This window comes from Nansenia antarctica (genome assembly GCF_963989245.1).
Source record: "Nansenia antarctica genome assembly, chromosome: 7".
Taxonomy (NCBI): domain Eukaryota; kingdom Metazoa; phylum Chordata; class Actinopteri; order Argentiniformes; family Microstomatidae; genus Nansenia; species Nansenia antarctica.
The window spans coordinates 40,620,703-40,635,767 of NC_137677.1; positions in this window are offsets into that span (position 1 = coordinate 40,620,703).

Genomic DNA, 15,065 nt, shown 5'->3' on the forward strand with positions numbered 1-15,065 from the left:
CCCGCGTGCCTCTGTGTGTTGAGTCTCAGTTCTTCTTTCTCATCACTCCCCTCCTGACTGCCAAACCCTTTCTTCTGACTACTCCACTATGAACTTGAGAGAGGTGCAGTTTCCCCCCCAACCCCAGCTCGGAACTCTATCCCAAAACAAGCAGCGGGCCGGGCGGGGCGATCTTCAAAAGCTTAACGTAGCTTAACGTAGCGGAAACCATGTGTGTCACCGCTGAGCTGAGGGACAAAGGTCAGGCTGAATATCTGCAAGGACCTCACTCTACAATACGCATCTGCAACGCTCTCGTTTGATAGGCCAGCGTCTGCTATGAGTGTAGAGCGATTCCCCCCCCCCCCGCCGCCGCCCCTCCTAAGTATGCAGCACCCAGTCAGTGCCTGCTGCGTCTCACACCATACGCTCCCCCCCACCCCTCCACTGAGGTGATGGCTTCACCTTCACCCTGACAGCTGAGGACGAAGTGAGGCCAAAGGGGTGTGTGTGTGCTGTGTGCGTGTGTGTGTGTGCGTGCGTCGGCCCGTGCGTTAATCCCTGAGTTCATGTGTTGTTGCCTGAATGTTGTTCTTGTGCAATAACTCCCAGGTTTGTCGCAGCAGGCACCCAGGATAGGATTACCCCCCCCCCACACACACACACACAAACACACACAACACACTGATGCATGTTTTTCCGTGTGCCCCCCAGGTCAGAATTTTCCCGGAGAAGGCGAAGCCCACGGCGACAACAGGGAGACAACTGACTTTCCGCATCCGAGCTGCGGTCGAACCATCATGAGCCCGTGACAGGATTGCCTCGCCTTAAACCCCCCCCGCCCCTCCCCCCTCCCTCTCCCCCCTCGTCCCCCATCCCCCCCCCCCCCCCCCCCCCCCAGCCCCACATCATCGCTAACATCCCTAGCAGTACTACACCAAGCCGCAGCTCATGGTAGTGTTGACCTCACACACCGCAGAGGAGCACTGAGGTCCCCCCTCCCCCTCCTCAGCCCCGCCTCTCCCTCAGTCACCCCTGTCAACAAACGGACTGCCCCAACCATGAGTACCCACCGCCGTCCAGGTAAGAGCTCTGACTGTCTTGTTTGTACTTTACCATTCACCACGCTTTCATTCCTCAGCACTGGTGAACTGAGTGTGGCGACTCCGGAGGCTTTGTCTCCAACACAAGGTGTGGGACACGGCATCTGCTTTGATGTCCACGCTCTCCAAAGGTTTCGCAAAGCTACTGCAAACATCACCTGCGCTCTACTTTTAATTTTTTAATTCCCACCTCCGTCTGGTTAGGATAGATAATGATTTATTAGGACTACAAAGTACACTACCGGCGGAGCATGTCAGAATCTGGAACGTCACTTTTTCCCGTAAAGCTCCTCGATCTTCCTTAGCAGGTAAAAAAAAGAAAAAAAAAGAAACCTGTCTCTGATCTCTCCGCCACTGTTTGCTTTAACGTTTGCCCCGGGATTCACATGAACAAAAGCTCCTGTTTCTCTACTGCAGTTGACGTGTGCGAAGCTCGTTGAACTGTGTAATGTTTAGAGGGCAACAGTCGTGTGCGTGTGCGTGTGCGTGTGGGGGTGTGTGTGTGTGTGTGTGTGTTTGCGCTCATGTGCATGCATGCGTGCGTGTGCACTTTCTTGCATGCGTGTGTGTGTGTGTGTGTGTGTGTGTGTGTGTGTGTGTATCTGTAAGTCTGCTCCATGCTGCACACTAGTCTTTACCGGGCCTCCTGTGAAGTCGAGGCCTGATCAGGAGCCCAGCTACCCCAGGGGGGGTCCAGGGGGGTCCCACCTTGGCTGGGCCAGCACACCCTCACCACTCCCATGGTACCATCTCCCCCCTCACTGTGAGACAGGCAGGAGAACTGCAAGGGTGGTGGTGGTGGTGGTGGGGGGGGGGGGGGGGGGGGGGGGTGGGTACGAAATGCACACTCTCCCTTTCACGCTTGCACGACACACGACCCGCACTCATCAAACAGACACACACACACGAACGCACCTTCACACTCTCCCCTCCCCTCCCTCCCTTTCTATCTGTCCCTGTGCCAGGCTGCTTGGGTAATACGCTTCTCTCAGAAAGCCGAGCTCTCCAGCGGTAGCAGCAGCAGCAGTCATCACAGAGAGCAGCAGCAGCAGCGGTGGTGGTGGAGCAGGAGGAGGATTATAGTGCCACAGAGAGGGCCATGCTAGGCACCCTAATTAAGATGTCTTAATGATTTATTAATCACACCGCTGCCGTCTTCGTGTAGCGAGGAACGGAGGCCAATAATCCCTTCTTCTCGGCATGGTGAAATAGCTTACTGCTTCCCTTCTCCTTGTGGAGCGCCCTCCCCTGCTCTTACCTGACAGGCCTGTGGAGAGGAGGGCCGTGGTTGGACGGGGACGGGGGGGGGTTCTGTTGGAAAACATCAAAGCTGTCCTAGAACACTCGACTAGGCCGATATCCAGCGGCTCGGGTAGCAAAGAATATCCTATCTGTCTTAAGCGTGATGTTGGAATGGTATGAACATTTATATTAGTTTACCTGAGAGCTCCGCTATATGCACCTGTGCTAGCTTGTACTGGTGAATTGAAGGGACACTTCACAGATTTCTGACCTCAAAAAACATTGCCCAGATCACTGTTGTCCAGTGTGGGCATTCGGGGTGGGCTTTGGAATTGCTTTGACTGTTTGAGTACTGGCATGATTTCTACTTGAGTACTTGTATTTATATATGGTAAATGGTAAATTGATTGATTGATTGAAAACCTTTATTGTCCCCAATGGGGAAATTTTGTTGTCAAACAGCTCAGTTAGGGCAGAAAACATTCAGTACAGAAAACAGAAAAACATTCAATAAAAAAACATAAAACAGTGCAGGCTCAATAAGTAAAAAGTTCCAAAAGTTCCATCTCCAGGTCTCCCCCACCCTGCAGGGCCTGGTTGTAGAGTCGGAGTGCAGCTGGAATAAAGGACTGTCCAAATCTTTTTGTACTTTGACGGGGGAGAACAAATCTGTGGCTGAACTTGCTCCTCATCCCTGCCAGCTCGCAGTACATCGGGTGGGAGGGATTGGCCAGCATGGCCGCCAGTTTTTTCCCCATCCTCTGTTCTGCCACCACCTCTAGGCTGTCCAGCCCGGTCCCCACCACAGAGCTGGCCTTCTTCACCAGTTTGTTTAGCTTCGCAGCATCCCTGGCACAGATGTTTCCACCCCAGCAGGCCACGGCGAAGAACAGAACGCTGGCAACCACCGACTGGTAAAACATTTGCAGCAGCTTGTTGCAGACACCGAAAGACCTCAGCCTTCTCAGTGGACTCAAATGGACTAATCCAAAGCTGTTTACAACGGCCTCTCATTCACCCATTCACACACACATTCACACACCAATGGCGGCAAGCTACCATGCAAGGGGCCGGCCCACAGTTGGTATGAGGTGCTCAAATAGTGTCTTTGGTTTGTGCCAAACATGTCTTCTGTTACTGTGCCCAAATTATTCAACTTTGGATTAATCTCTCCAAAGCACATTGTTCCAGAATTCCTGGTGTTTGTCTAGGTGTTCTCTGGCAAACTTTAGTCTTGCCCTGATGTTTTTTACAGCAATGGTTTCCTCCTTGCACACCTCCTATGAAACTCAAACTTGTGCAGTCTCTTTCTGATCATAGATGCATGAACTACCTGTAGGTCGTGTGATGACGTTGTAGGATTGTTGGAGACTTCTTTAAGCATCTTAGTTTGCTCTTGGGCTGAACTTGCTAGGATGGCCTGGCCTGGCCATGTTGGCAGTTTTTTAAAAATGTTCTCCACTTGTAAAAATATTTCTTGACAGTGGAATGGTTGATTTCTAATCTTTTTAAATCCCTTCCCAGACTCATACACATCTACAACCTTCTTTCTGAAGGCATCAGACAGCTCTTTTGATCTTGCCATGGTGATACCAGTCACTTCAACAATCAAGAGCAAACCAAACTAAATGTCTGAGGTTTAAATAAGACAGGTTCCTTCAAAATCTTCTCTAACAATGTTCTAATCATTTGCACCTGCTGTGGTGCTCTTGATTCTAATTTGAAGCATTTTAAGTAGTAATAAATGTCAGGGTGTCCTATTTTCTCTTCACAAGAAAAAAGCATTTCTATTAATTACATCTTACAAATCATTAGCATTTTTTTTTTTTCTTGGGGTGTCCTATATTTTTCACATGACGATATACAGTATATATTAGAAACACTATACTAATACTGGGCAGGGCCTCCCTTTGCTTTCAAAACAGACTCAGGTCTTCATGGCAATGATTCCACAAGATGTTGGAAACATTCCTTTGAGATTTTGGTCCATGCTGACGTGATTGCATCACGCAATTTCTGCAGATTCAGGTGCACTTTCAAGCTGTGAATCTCTCAAAGGTGTTCTATTGGATTCAGATCTGGTGACTGCGAAGGCCACTGAAGAACACTGTACTGATTGTCATGTTCATGAAACCAGTTGAGTTTGAGTCGATTTTTGCTTTGTGACACAGTGTGTTATCATGCTGGAAGTAGCCATTAGAAGATTGGATGCACATGGTCAGCAACAATACTCAGATAGGCTGTGGCATTCAAGCGATGATTGATTGGTATTAACGGGCCCAAAGTGTGGCAAGAAAACATTCCCCATACCATTACACTACGTCCAGCTTGGGCTGTTGACAGATGTACAGGTGTTCCTTGTGATAGTTCTCTCCATGTATGGTCTGGTTTTCATTGATAAATATGGGTGTTAAGCACTGTCGATAAATGTGTGTGAATGTGTGTGCATGCGTACGCTGGAAGCTGGAAGTAATCACCTCAATAAAGTTCAGGTGTGCTTCCAGAGATGGGTGAAGGACAAGCTATTCCCACGTTAGGAAAACCCCATAGACTCTTTGTTATTAAACCATCACATTGACCGCCGCCCGGTCACGCCGCTCACGGGAGGTCAGACGGAGCTGGCTCAGGCAGTGATGGGAAGGTGTGCCCTTTTGGTAAGCTAACCCTGTCCTGTTATTTCTCATTCTTCTTAGAAAACCAGACAACCTTTTCTAGAACAACGTCTTTTCCCCTATACTACACAAGTTAGGACTAGTCTTTAGACGGCCAAATAACAAACCGCCTAGACTAGCCCCTATATATATATACAAATAAAACCTTGCTCAGCAGGAGTCACAGGGTGTGTATCGAGCAGATAAACCGAATGGGATGAGAGAAATGACTTCCATTTCAGAAATCAGCCAAACTCTTTGCAAATATTTATTTAATTAATCTATCAAATAATGTATCTAAATAACTAATAAGCTTTATTTGTAGCCTAAAATAAGCTATTGAAGCTGTTGAATCAGTGAGTCTGTCGAGAGGCAGGAACAGCAAAGATGTGTGAGCGTGATCTGTGTGTGTGCGTGGGATCAACAGCAGAGGATTGAAAAAAACAGCTGAGAGGTGAGGAAAAAGGTTTATGCATTTAAAAAAATAAAAAAAATAAAACTGTTGTTGAACATTGAGTTTTAACATCAGTTCAAGTACTTCAGTACTCATGCCTGTCCCTAGTGGGCATGTGAACACATCTTCCTAATCCCTTCTCTAGATCAAAAGCTAGGTATCACCAGTTTGAGGATTTTACCCTGAGTGACGTATTTGGGGGTAATCACATAGTTTTGGAAACTAGACTAGAAGGAGCATTAGGGAAGTCTGAGCTTACTGCTCCCAAATCAGCTACTGTCCGGTTTGTTTACATCCATAAGCACTGTGCTAGTGCATACATCTATCACTTGTGTTTGCTAACGTGCATCTTACCTTTGACGTGCCTCCGTGGCTGGCTGGGAGCCACAAAGCACTATGGACGTTGTAGGATTTTTAAAGTCAGGATAGAACTTCCTGGTACGATAAAAGACAATTTCCTCGCCTTTCTGCACACATTTTTAAATGTGTCTTGGCTATTTAGACAAAAAAAGACTACTTTGCTGTTGTTACTTGCTTTCGAGTCCTGGTGACCAACAAGGGACATGTTCCTTGAACACTAGAACAGCCACGGTAAAGTGAGTAAAAATGTCCTTTTATCTTTGCACTCTATCACATTTCAGGGCCCTCCTTTCATGACTTTTCCTAGATATGTGCGTTCTGCCACCCAGTATCCTTACATTTTCAAAATCACATCAGGATAAGCTAGTATAAAGCTATTTTGCAGTTTTTCTGTGTAGGAGTCAGGCTAATTTACAAGGTGGCCAACTAGCGGTTGTTGTGTGTAAATAGCAGCTTCCCGTTGTAAAGACTATGGCGGCTCTTATAGTAGGTGAAATAGGCACGGTTGTTCTAGTGTTAACGTCTGGGAGTACGGTGCTTACAGTTCCTACTGCTTTACCTGTGGGTTTCCATCACCTGATTACTCCTCACACACTGGTCATGAGGTAAGGTGATGAGGAGATGAAGCTGGGGTGGCTGTGGCTCAAGAGGTAGAGCCAGCGTCTAATGATTGCAAGGTTGGCGGTTCGATCCCCGGCTCCTCCCGTCCACGTGTCGAGGTGTCCTTGGGCAAGACACTGAACCCCAAAATTGCTCCCTATGAGTGGGCCGGTGCCTTGCATGGTAGCTTGCTGCCATTGGTGTGTGAATGTGTGTGTGAATGGGTGAATGAGATGCCGTCGTAAAACGCTTCGGATAAGGGCGCTAATAAGTGCAGTCCATTTACCATTGACGCTGGTCATGAGGAAAGGAGATGAAGCTGTTTCACAAGCCAGAGCTTCTTAGGAGGAGGAGGGCCTAGAGGATGAGGCAGCCAGTCCCTGCACTTCTCAATGTTAACAGTAGGTCAGGCGCTCCCATCAATAGACATTGCATTTGTTAAGTTGTGTAAAAAGCGGCTGGTTGGTTGTCACTGAGTAGAGTGGCATCGCATTGGTCTGCGATTCGAGGTTACCCTTAGGAACACGTCTAGGATCGGCTCGCACCATTCTAACCCAAAGGTACAAATGCAAAACGGGGGCCAATCGGCGGCGTCGAAAGCAACGTCGTCCTCCCATCTATGATTACTGTCAGCCCTCTCTGGAGGGGGACAGAAAGCGACACATGCTTCCCTCCCCTTTCTCCTCCTTTCTTCCGTATGGATTTATGCAGTGATCCGCACTCCCTCCTCTCTTATGGATACGACAGATCCAGCAGAACCCCCCGTCACCAGCTGAGCCTGGACAGACTCAGTGGCGGATGTGCACAAGGACAGGCATGTGTCGACGCAAGCTGAGCTGGGAGATGCACACACCCGTAGTTGTAGGCTAGAACTGGCAGGGGCTCCCTTTTTTCATTTCGAAGCAGCGTTGGTTCCCTGTAAGGATATCACATGAGGAAAGAACAATTTTGTTTTGAATCTCTTGCATGACTCGTGAGCAAGTCTGTGTGTCATGTGACTCAGGTGTCTTGTAATTGCCTTTGTGGTGTTTTTTTGAGTAGTGGAGATTCTACCCCTGCACTCAGATTTAGTCCCGTCTTTTTTCTCTCTCCCTCCCTCCCTCCCTCCCTCCCTCCCTCCCTCCCTCCCTCCCTCTCTCTCTCTGAGGTATTTTTGCTGTCCACTTTCCCCTGGGTAAAGTAAACAGTGCTGAAATGGAAACCACAACAGCGCAGCTCTACTGTCAACAGAGCGCTGCCCCACCCGACTGGTGTGGGTGCTGCCAGGAGGACAGGGGAGGATATATGATCTACTGTACCTCCTCCTCCTCCTCCTCCTCCTCCTCCTCTCTACCTCAGCCTAGTGGCTCTGGAGAAGCCAACTGTCCCTCACTAATGGCTTTCTCAGAGCACCTCATGACACACACACACACACACACACACACACACACACATACACACACACACACACACATACACACACACACACACACACACACGTACAGACACACACAAACACAGTCAAAGGAAAAAAGTATGAAACATGTATGGAGATGAACCCCTGTTCAGTACTTTGTGTTGAGTTTGAGGTAAATCATGGCCGGTTAAAAAAAAGAATTGTTCATGTCATATTTCTATCTTTCCCTTGTTTTAGGGATGCAACTTTTTTTTTCTTTTTTTTAATGAGAAATGCACCTGCCACCCCTCGAAACACCTGCCTTGCACATTTTGCTATCAGCAGTTCAACATGTGTCACTCGAGTGTGAAGTCATTCCCAGACCACATGGTTGTTGTTGTTATGCTTTCGCATGTCATGTAAGCTCTGCAGCCGTCCGTCAATGACGCACGTGTTTGTCAGTTTTTTATTTTATTTTTTATGACAGTTTGCGTCATGCCATCGGATTGGTAAATAGCGTTTCCTATCACCGATTTCTGATCCAGCATTTTAGGATCAGTGCATCTGTACTTTGGTTTCCTCTCCAGTCTTTTTTCCGCCCTCTTCTACTGTTTCCCGCAAGATGTAGTAGTGTAGTTAGATGTAAGATTACACGCCTCGTTATCTTCCACAGCTCTTATGGGTTTCCTATAAGTACTGTAAGGAAGTTATCAGGCTTTTTACTACGTGGTTTATGATCCCTAAATAACCCCTCTAGCATGTTTGCACACCGTGGATGATTATAGTTTCTCTGGATTTCCAGTTATTTAGCCAGCTAGCTGTCTAGCCCGTCGAAAGGTTTAACCTTAGTCTAGCTTCCTGTTGACGCACATCTCTGTGGTGTTTGCTTTGCTCTTGCTAGCTTTTGCTTTCTTAAAGGTTCATGCTTAACAAGAGGTTATCCTTTAACATAGGACAGCATCTTTTCGTCTTGTAGACTTATGTATTTTGTTTTTTTTATGTCACAGTATTTTTCATATTTTCTGGTCTCAACTGTAATTTGTTTTGTCTCTCTTTATACAATGTGATGTTCCAGCCCAATTGACCCTTTGTTGGCCTTCTGATTGGTCTGCTGACCACCAACCAGAGTGCTTCTTTCCATAGCAACAGTTGCTAATGTACTGAGGGTTGGACAAACAAACCCCTTCTTTGTTAATGGCATCACTGTGAAGCGCATAGACTTCTAGCTGGCAAAACGTTTTACATTATTTTAACATGGTTAAAAGGTGTGCTTGGGGTATTTAGAAATATATAGAAGTATATAGAAACAATGACAAATGTCTCCTTTGGATTCGACTTTGTGGACGACCACACTGGCAATTCAACACATAGGTGATGTGATCCAATGTTACGCTACGGACTGTTGCTAGTTCGCAATGCTAACCTGTTGGACAGGGCAGGCCTCACTGATAGACCCTAGCTCGTATTATACTAACTTGCTGGTAACATTAAAGTTTGTACAGGACAATATTGCAATTTCTATAGCGTCAGCTAACTACCTATGGTGTTAAACTTGTAAATACTCTCAATATAACGTACCATTTTCCATTAGATGTGGCTGTGAATGTCACATTGTGTATACGACTCCACAGCATTTGGATGATGAGAGCCTTGTTGAGATGATGAGAGCCTTGAGACAGAAAGCGTCAATAAACATTGTTTTTAGCTCAAATTGTGTGCAAACGAGTGTGCAAATGCAGCTTTTTTGCACTCTATCAGCTGCAGCACCCCAGCTAAGTCTGATCACGGATAAGCGGTGGTATTGGGACTATATTAGGAATTTACATGGTGTCTTAGACATGACTACATCGTCATGATTCCAAATATGCCACTTGAAATGCATGAAACCCAAGTTTATTTGTATCCTACACACACTTTCGCCTAGTATTTGACTGCCTGTAGCCCAGTCACGAATGGTCCCAGTATTGTAGCTTCAGACGGAACAAATTGGTTGTTATTGTGCTTGCTGTAGCAAGCCCACGATATGTTATTCCTCATATATATTTATTTTAATCCTGTTCTTTTTCCAACTTTTGCGCTTTGAGTTGCATTTCATGTACGAAAGGCGCTATATAAATAAAGCTTTACTTACTTACTTTTTCCAACTGCTAAAACCACAATTTAGTAAGCTAGTTACTTTAGCTAGTTAAAGATATTGGACCCCCAAATCATTTTACAACTTGTTTAGCAATTATGTTACAATGTTTCTGTCGAACCCCGCAGTGAGCAACGTAATGTAGCTAGCGAACAGACGTGGGGACTTTCCTGACTTGCTCCTGGTCTGTTGTGTATAATGGAGAAGCTTTTCTGAAAATACGGTACGGGTAAGATACAAATGCGTGCCGTTCTGTACCATCCTGGTCTGGTCAATGGAAAAGCACCATTTGAGACCCCTGGCTCCAGAAATGGTCACTGACAGACTCAAGGGGGAAGTCTGTGGAGACGACACGGCCGAGAGAGGTAGCAACCGCGGGATGACAGGTCACGTTAGCGGATATGGCTGCCGTAAGATATCGATACTAAATACAATTTGATTTGATTTGTAGCCACGTTTCCTTATCACTGACGCCACGTCTTTTTTTTCTTTTTTCCTGAGTGGGGCAGTCCCACTCATATTTTTCATTTTTATTGACAGTACAGTATAGATTATGACAGGAAGGATGGGTGAGAGAGAGAGGAGGGATGACATGCAGGATATGTCCCCGGCCGGAATCGAACTGGGGACCCTGCGGTTACATGGTCGACGCTTAACCCGCTACGCCACCTAAGCGCCCCGACGCCACGTCGAGTTATGAGTAAGATTAGTGTTATGAGCTAAGTTAAATCTCAAGTAAGCAAGATCAATCTCCCGGTATTTTCTATTATTTCCAATGGAAGTGAACCCCCACGAGACTAGTGTTTGTCCCACCTAGCAACAGTAGCCTAGGAGGGCGGGACTATGGGCGGGTCTTGACAAAGGGTCAATTGTCATGTTGAAGCTTGTTTGTTGTGTGAGGTATTTTGCTGCTAGTTAGGCCAACTATTTCCCCATATACTCTGCCAGAATGCACAATAATCAATCAATTAATGTCCCAGACTTGACCAGAAGTCTCATTTTCCTGTAAAAAAAAAAAGAAGATTATTTACAGTATATATATATATATATATATCAGAACGAAATTGCTTTTTAAAACAAATTCCCTGATCAGTCCTGATGTTCCAAATTGCCCAAAATCTCTCAAAGTTTCTCTGGCTTCTCCTAGTCGCCATAGAAGAGAGAGAGAGTCTCTGCCTGCATCACATAGATCGAAGCAGTAGCTGGGTCACGTGGGGACATTCAGTCCAAGGCCGCTGTGCCCTCAAGTTAATGTTCTACACTGTAGAATCTACAGCATCTCTCTCTGCTTTCATTTTTGCTTTTGCAAAGCTTGGTTGTGGATTCCATTTGAAGAGGATGTCAACAGAGTACCCCCATCACCACAGCAGTTGTGGAGGATTCCTTCTGGAGTGCAGCATGTTTTGGATTGCCTTCAAGTTTTGAAACCACATGTTTGTGAAAGAAATTATCCTATGAGCGCCATTAACAAGAACAATATGGGTCTACTTTTCTGGGGCAAGCTTAAGGCCGAAGCTAAATCATATTCTCTCACTTGGTCTCTTTTTGTGGAATCTTAAAGGCACCATATGCAGGAATTTGCCCTCTTTTGACTGCAAGGGGGAACTGCAATGACAATTCAGAGTGAGTCTCCTCTCTCTCTCCCTTCACTCAATGCAGACTGCTTCTAACTAAATCAATGAATCTGTCAATAATTTTCAAGTTTTTATCCAGCAAATGTCTTACTTACATGACCTTAAAACTAGCAAAATATTTTAGTGGCTGAAACTGCAGCCGTTAATTCTGTTGGAAATGTACAATTAAACATGAACATGGAAATGAGCCAGCCAGCGGAGACACTCGAAAAGACACTCTTCACGTCAAACAAGTGCTTTTCCAGCAGCTGTAAATTCATACTGTGACAGAAAACCATGTAATGGATACGTATGTCTTTCCCTAAACTACCACCCTCTGAGGGCCTGGGTGTCACGCTACTCGGTTGCATGACGGGTTACGCAGGACAAACCTTTCCTGCTAAACTAGACGTTACATACAAGCAATGGTGGTAGTATGTTTTTTTTCATGATATATATATATTTTTTCTTTTTGCTCTACTCTGCCTATAAAAGTAGCTCAGAAAAACTATTCCCAAAGTTAGAGACGCTGGTTGGTTGATAGTTTTGGAAGGCATATGATTGCTATGGCAACCCAGTAAACACATATCTACCTGGCTGGCTTAGAAAAGCCAGCTGGCCAGTTCAGTTATTCAGGAGTGTAGCAGCATAAGGAGGACATAAACATGATGATGACGACGATTCATTATTGTCAGAATACTTCCATGGGTCTAGCAATGTTTTCAATATTGAAAAAACATGTTAAAAAACAACAACAAAAAACTACACTATCACTATGAAGAGTGGCTTTGTGTACATTTTGGAAGTGAAAGTGATGTGTAGCCAATGTGCTAGAATGCTTCTCAGCTAATCACAATGCTTGATTTGATCAGCCCCGCCGCGTGGCACATTGATTCCGTCCAGCACATGCGTCACTTTTCCATAAGCCATTGTGAAACAGTCGTCATCGTCCTGTAGACAATCTTCAGTGATCCTAAGGTCGTCCTGACTTTTTTTTCTCCTGCCCCTTCACACAAAAGGCCAGTTGTGTCTCTCCCCAAATTCTCTGGCTGTCTCGACCGTGTCCCGACAGGATGAGGTCACAGCCGCTGACTGATTATTGTCGCGCTATTTGGCCCATTGCTTGGCAATCTGGGGAAGGGCTGGCGTGAGCCCTGCTCTCTTTAGTAGTGGAGAACCTCCGTCCCTAGCCAAGGGCTTGTGCGTCAGGCTGTGGCAGCCCCATTCAGCACTTCCATATACTGTATCTATGAACCCTGGCGCAGGCTGAAGCTATCTATTACATTCTCTCTCCACTTGAGTGGATCTAGTCTTTTTTCTTTTTTTCTTACTTCTGTCCTATTGTAAGTTTTGTTATGTAAACGGTAACATTGATGGAGGCCACATTTACATTTCACCGTTGAGTTCTGATCATTCTCTCTGGTCTGTTTATTATGCTTCGTGTGTATCTCATGTACTTTGGCTGAAGGTCTATTTCTCTTCCCCGAAGATGTTGAATCTCTTCAAAGAATTTGGGAGGCCAGATTAGAATTTGGATGTCGTTGATTTTGTGGCATGCGTGTCATTTTCCACTTATTTCACTGTTACATCACCATTCTTGACTCACACAAGGCAGGAATGCACTCCCAGGGCAAATGGAACAAAATGAAACTCCAGGAAACCAAAGCTTCTTTCTTATAACCAGTATTATACATTTCACAGAAATTGTTTTGATTCTATTTATTAAAAGATAAATGTGCTTCACCTTTGGCAAGGAGGTGATTTGCAGCTGAATTCTGCAGCTGCCTCCAAGGCAGGATAAGTAACAACACATACTTCTTAGACATCTAATATCTTACAAAATAAGCTATCTAATGTAATTTAACAGCCACAAGCTGTCATCTTGGATGAGAAAGGGCTTTTGGTTTTGATTGGTTAATACAACGCAGTGTGCCTGAGTCCTTGATAAATGTACACATTCTGGCTGATGGCTATTGTGAACATGTGATTTAACGGGCTGAGGACAAGATTTCTGATTATTTGTGTTGTATAAAAAGGTTGCAGCAAGTTATTGCAGTTTTAACATTGTGAGAGAACTCAAATAGATCAGCAGAGAGCTGAGAGCTGCTATGGGTGTGACTTCTGTGCAAATGATCACTGCTGTCATGAACTGAGCTGTTCTGTCCGTAGAGAAAAGGACTCCACAGGTCTCCGGCCGTGATGACGCATTCGAATGTGGACCTTTGCTGAACTTTACACACAAACATCAGATGATGACATCCCCACACAGTGCCACATCACCAGAGAAGTATCCCTTCTGTTTGATTTGAAACCAGCCAATCGTCCCTCGGTCAACCAATAGCCCAACCCACGTCATATTTACTGACCCATTCAAAGTAGCACCAACCCCCTGTCCATATCGGAGTTCATCATTTCCCACTCGGAGGGCATAGTGAACTACGGGGAAGCACTGAGGGGCCTTTGTCTGTGTTATACTTGGGTGGCGATGGCTGGCGGGTTGACATGTTGCTGGGTGTTGTGTAACAGGGGTTGCAGCTTTGGCCCGGGCCTAGCGAACGCAAGCAGAGCCAGCGTTAGCATACAGGCAAACACACAGACTGTCTGAGCCAGGGCCCCCTCTCCTCTCTCCCGCCGCGAGTAATTGCTGGCAGGCCGAGCCGGGGGGATCTTGCGTCAATAAATCGTCATGAAGGGCAACTCCCCTGCCTGGAACACAAACACAGAGAGCGGGCTGTGCTGCCAGAGGACTCCAGCAAGCCAGCCAGCCCCTGGTTAAGGCCCTCACAGGCTCACACACTCCTAAGAGGAGCAGAGAGGAGTCGAGTATGAGCATGCTGGTTTTTATTTGGTGGAGGTACGTTGTGTTGGAGCTTGTCCAGAGGGGGGGGGCTTGATGTGCAGCCTAATGTGAGGATAAGAATGAGGTAGAGTGCTGATCCTGTAACCAAAGCTTTTTATGAGGTGAGGTCACCCTATATGACACTTTAAGGACTCCTAAGTCATCCGACAACGTTTGTCCACCATGTTTAAAGTTGTTTCCCCGATTAATGTTGCCAGAATGGGTTGAAGCTAGAAATGACCTACGACTTACTCAAACTTCGTAAATTCGCCGGAGCGCACACTGGGTTCAACATTCATAAAGTGACCAAGTCATTTGATTGGACAAGAGGCAGTCATGTGGACACCTCTGGCGCTCTCAGAGCTCATTTACGAACGCGGCCTTAGGATGCTGTTCACTGAAATCCCAGCTCTTGGCATTACCTATGAGGATGACGTCGATGTGTTTTCTGTGCAGTTTTTGTCAGTCGATGTTTTATTTTTTCTTAACGAAAGTTCTTTACCGTCACCTTAAAATAGTGTTCTCCCAGGATCCCACTCCTACCTGCCAGTGTTCCACCTGTACCCCATCAGCAAAGGACTGTCTGGTCTGTAGGAAAGACTGCACTGACAGCAGTCAGCTTGGAGGATAAACAGGAGAACGGTGGCTCTTAAGCCCCTCGAGTCCTGTTCTAACTCTCGGTCTGTGGCAGATGGTTGTGAATTATTCATGTCAA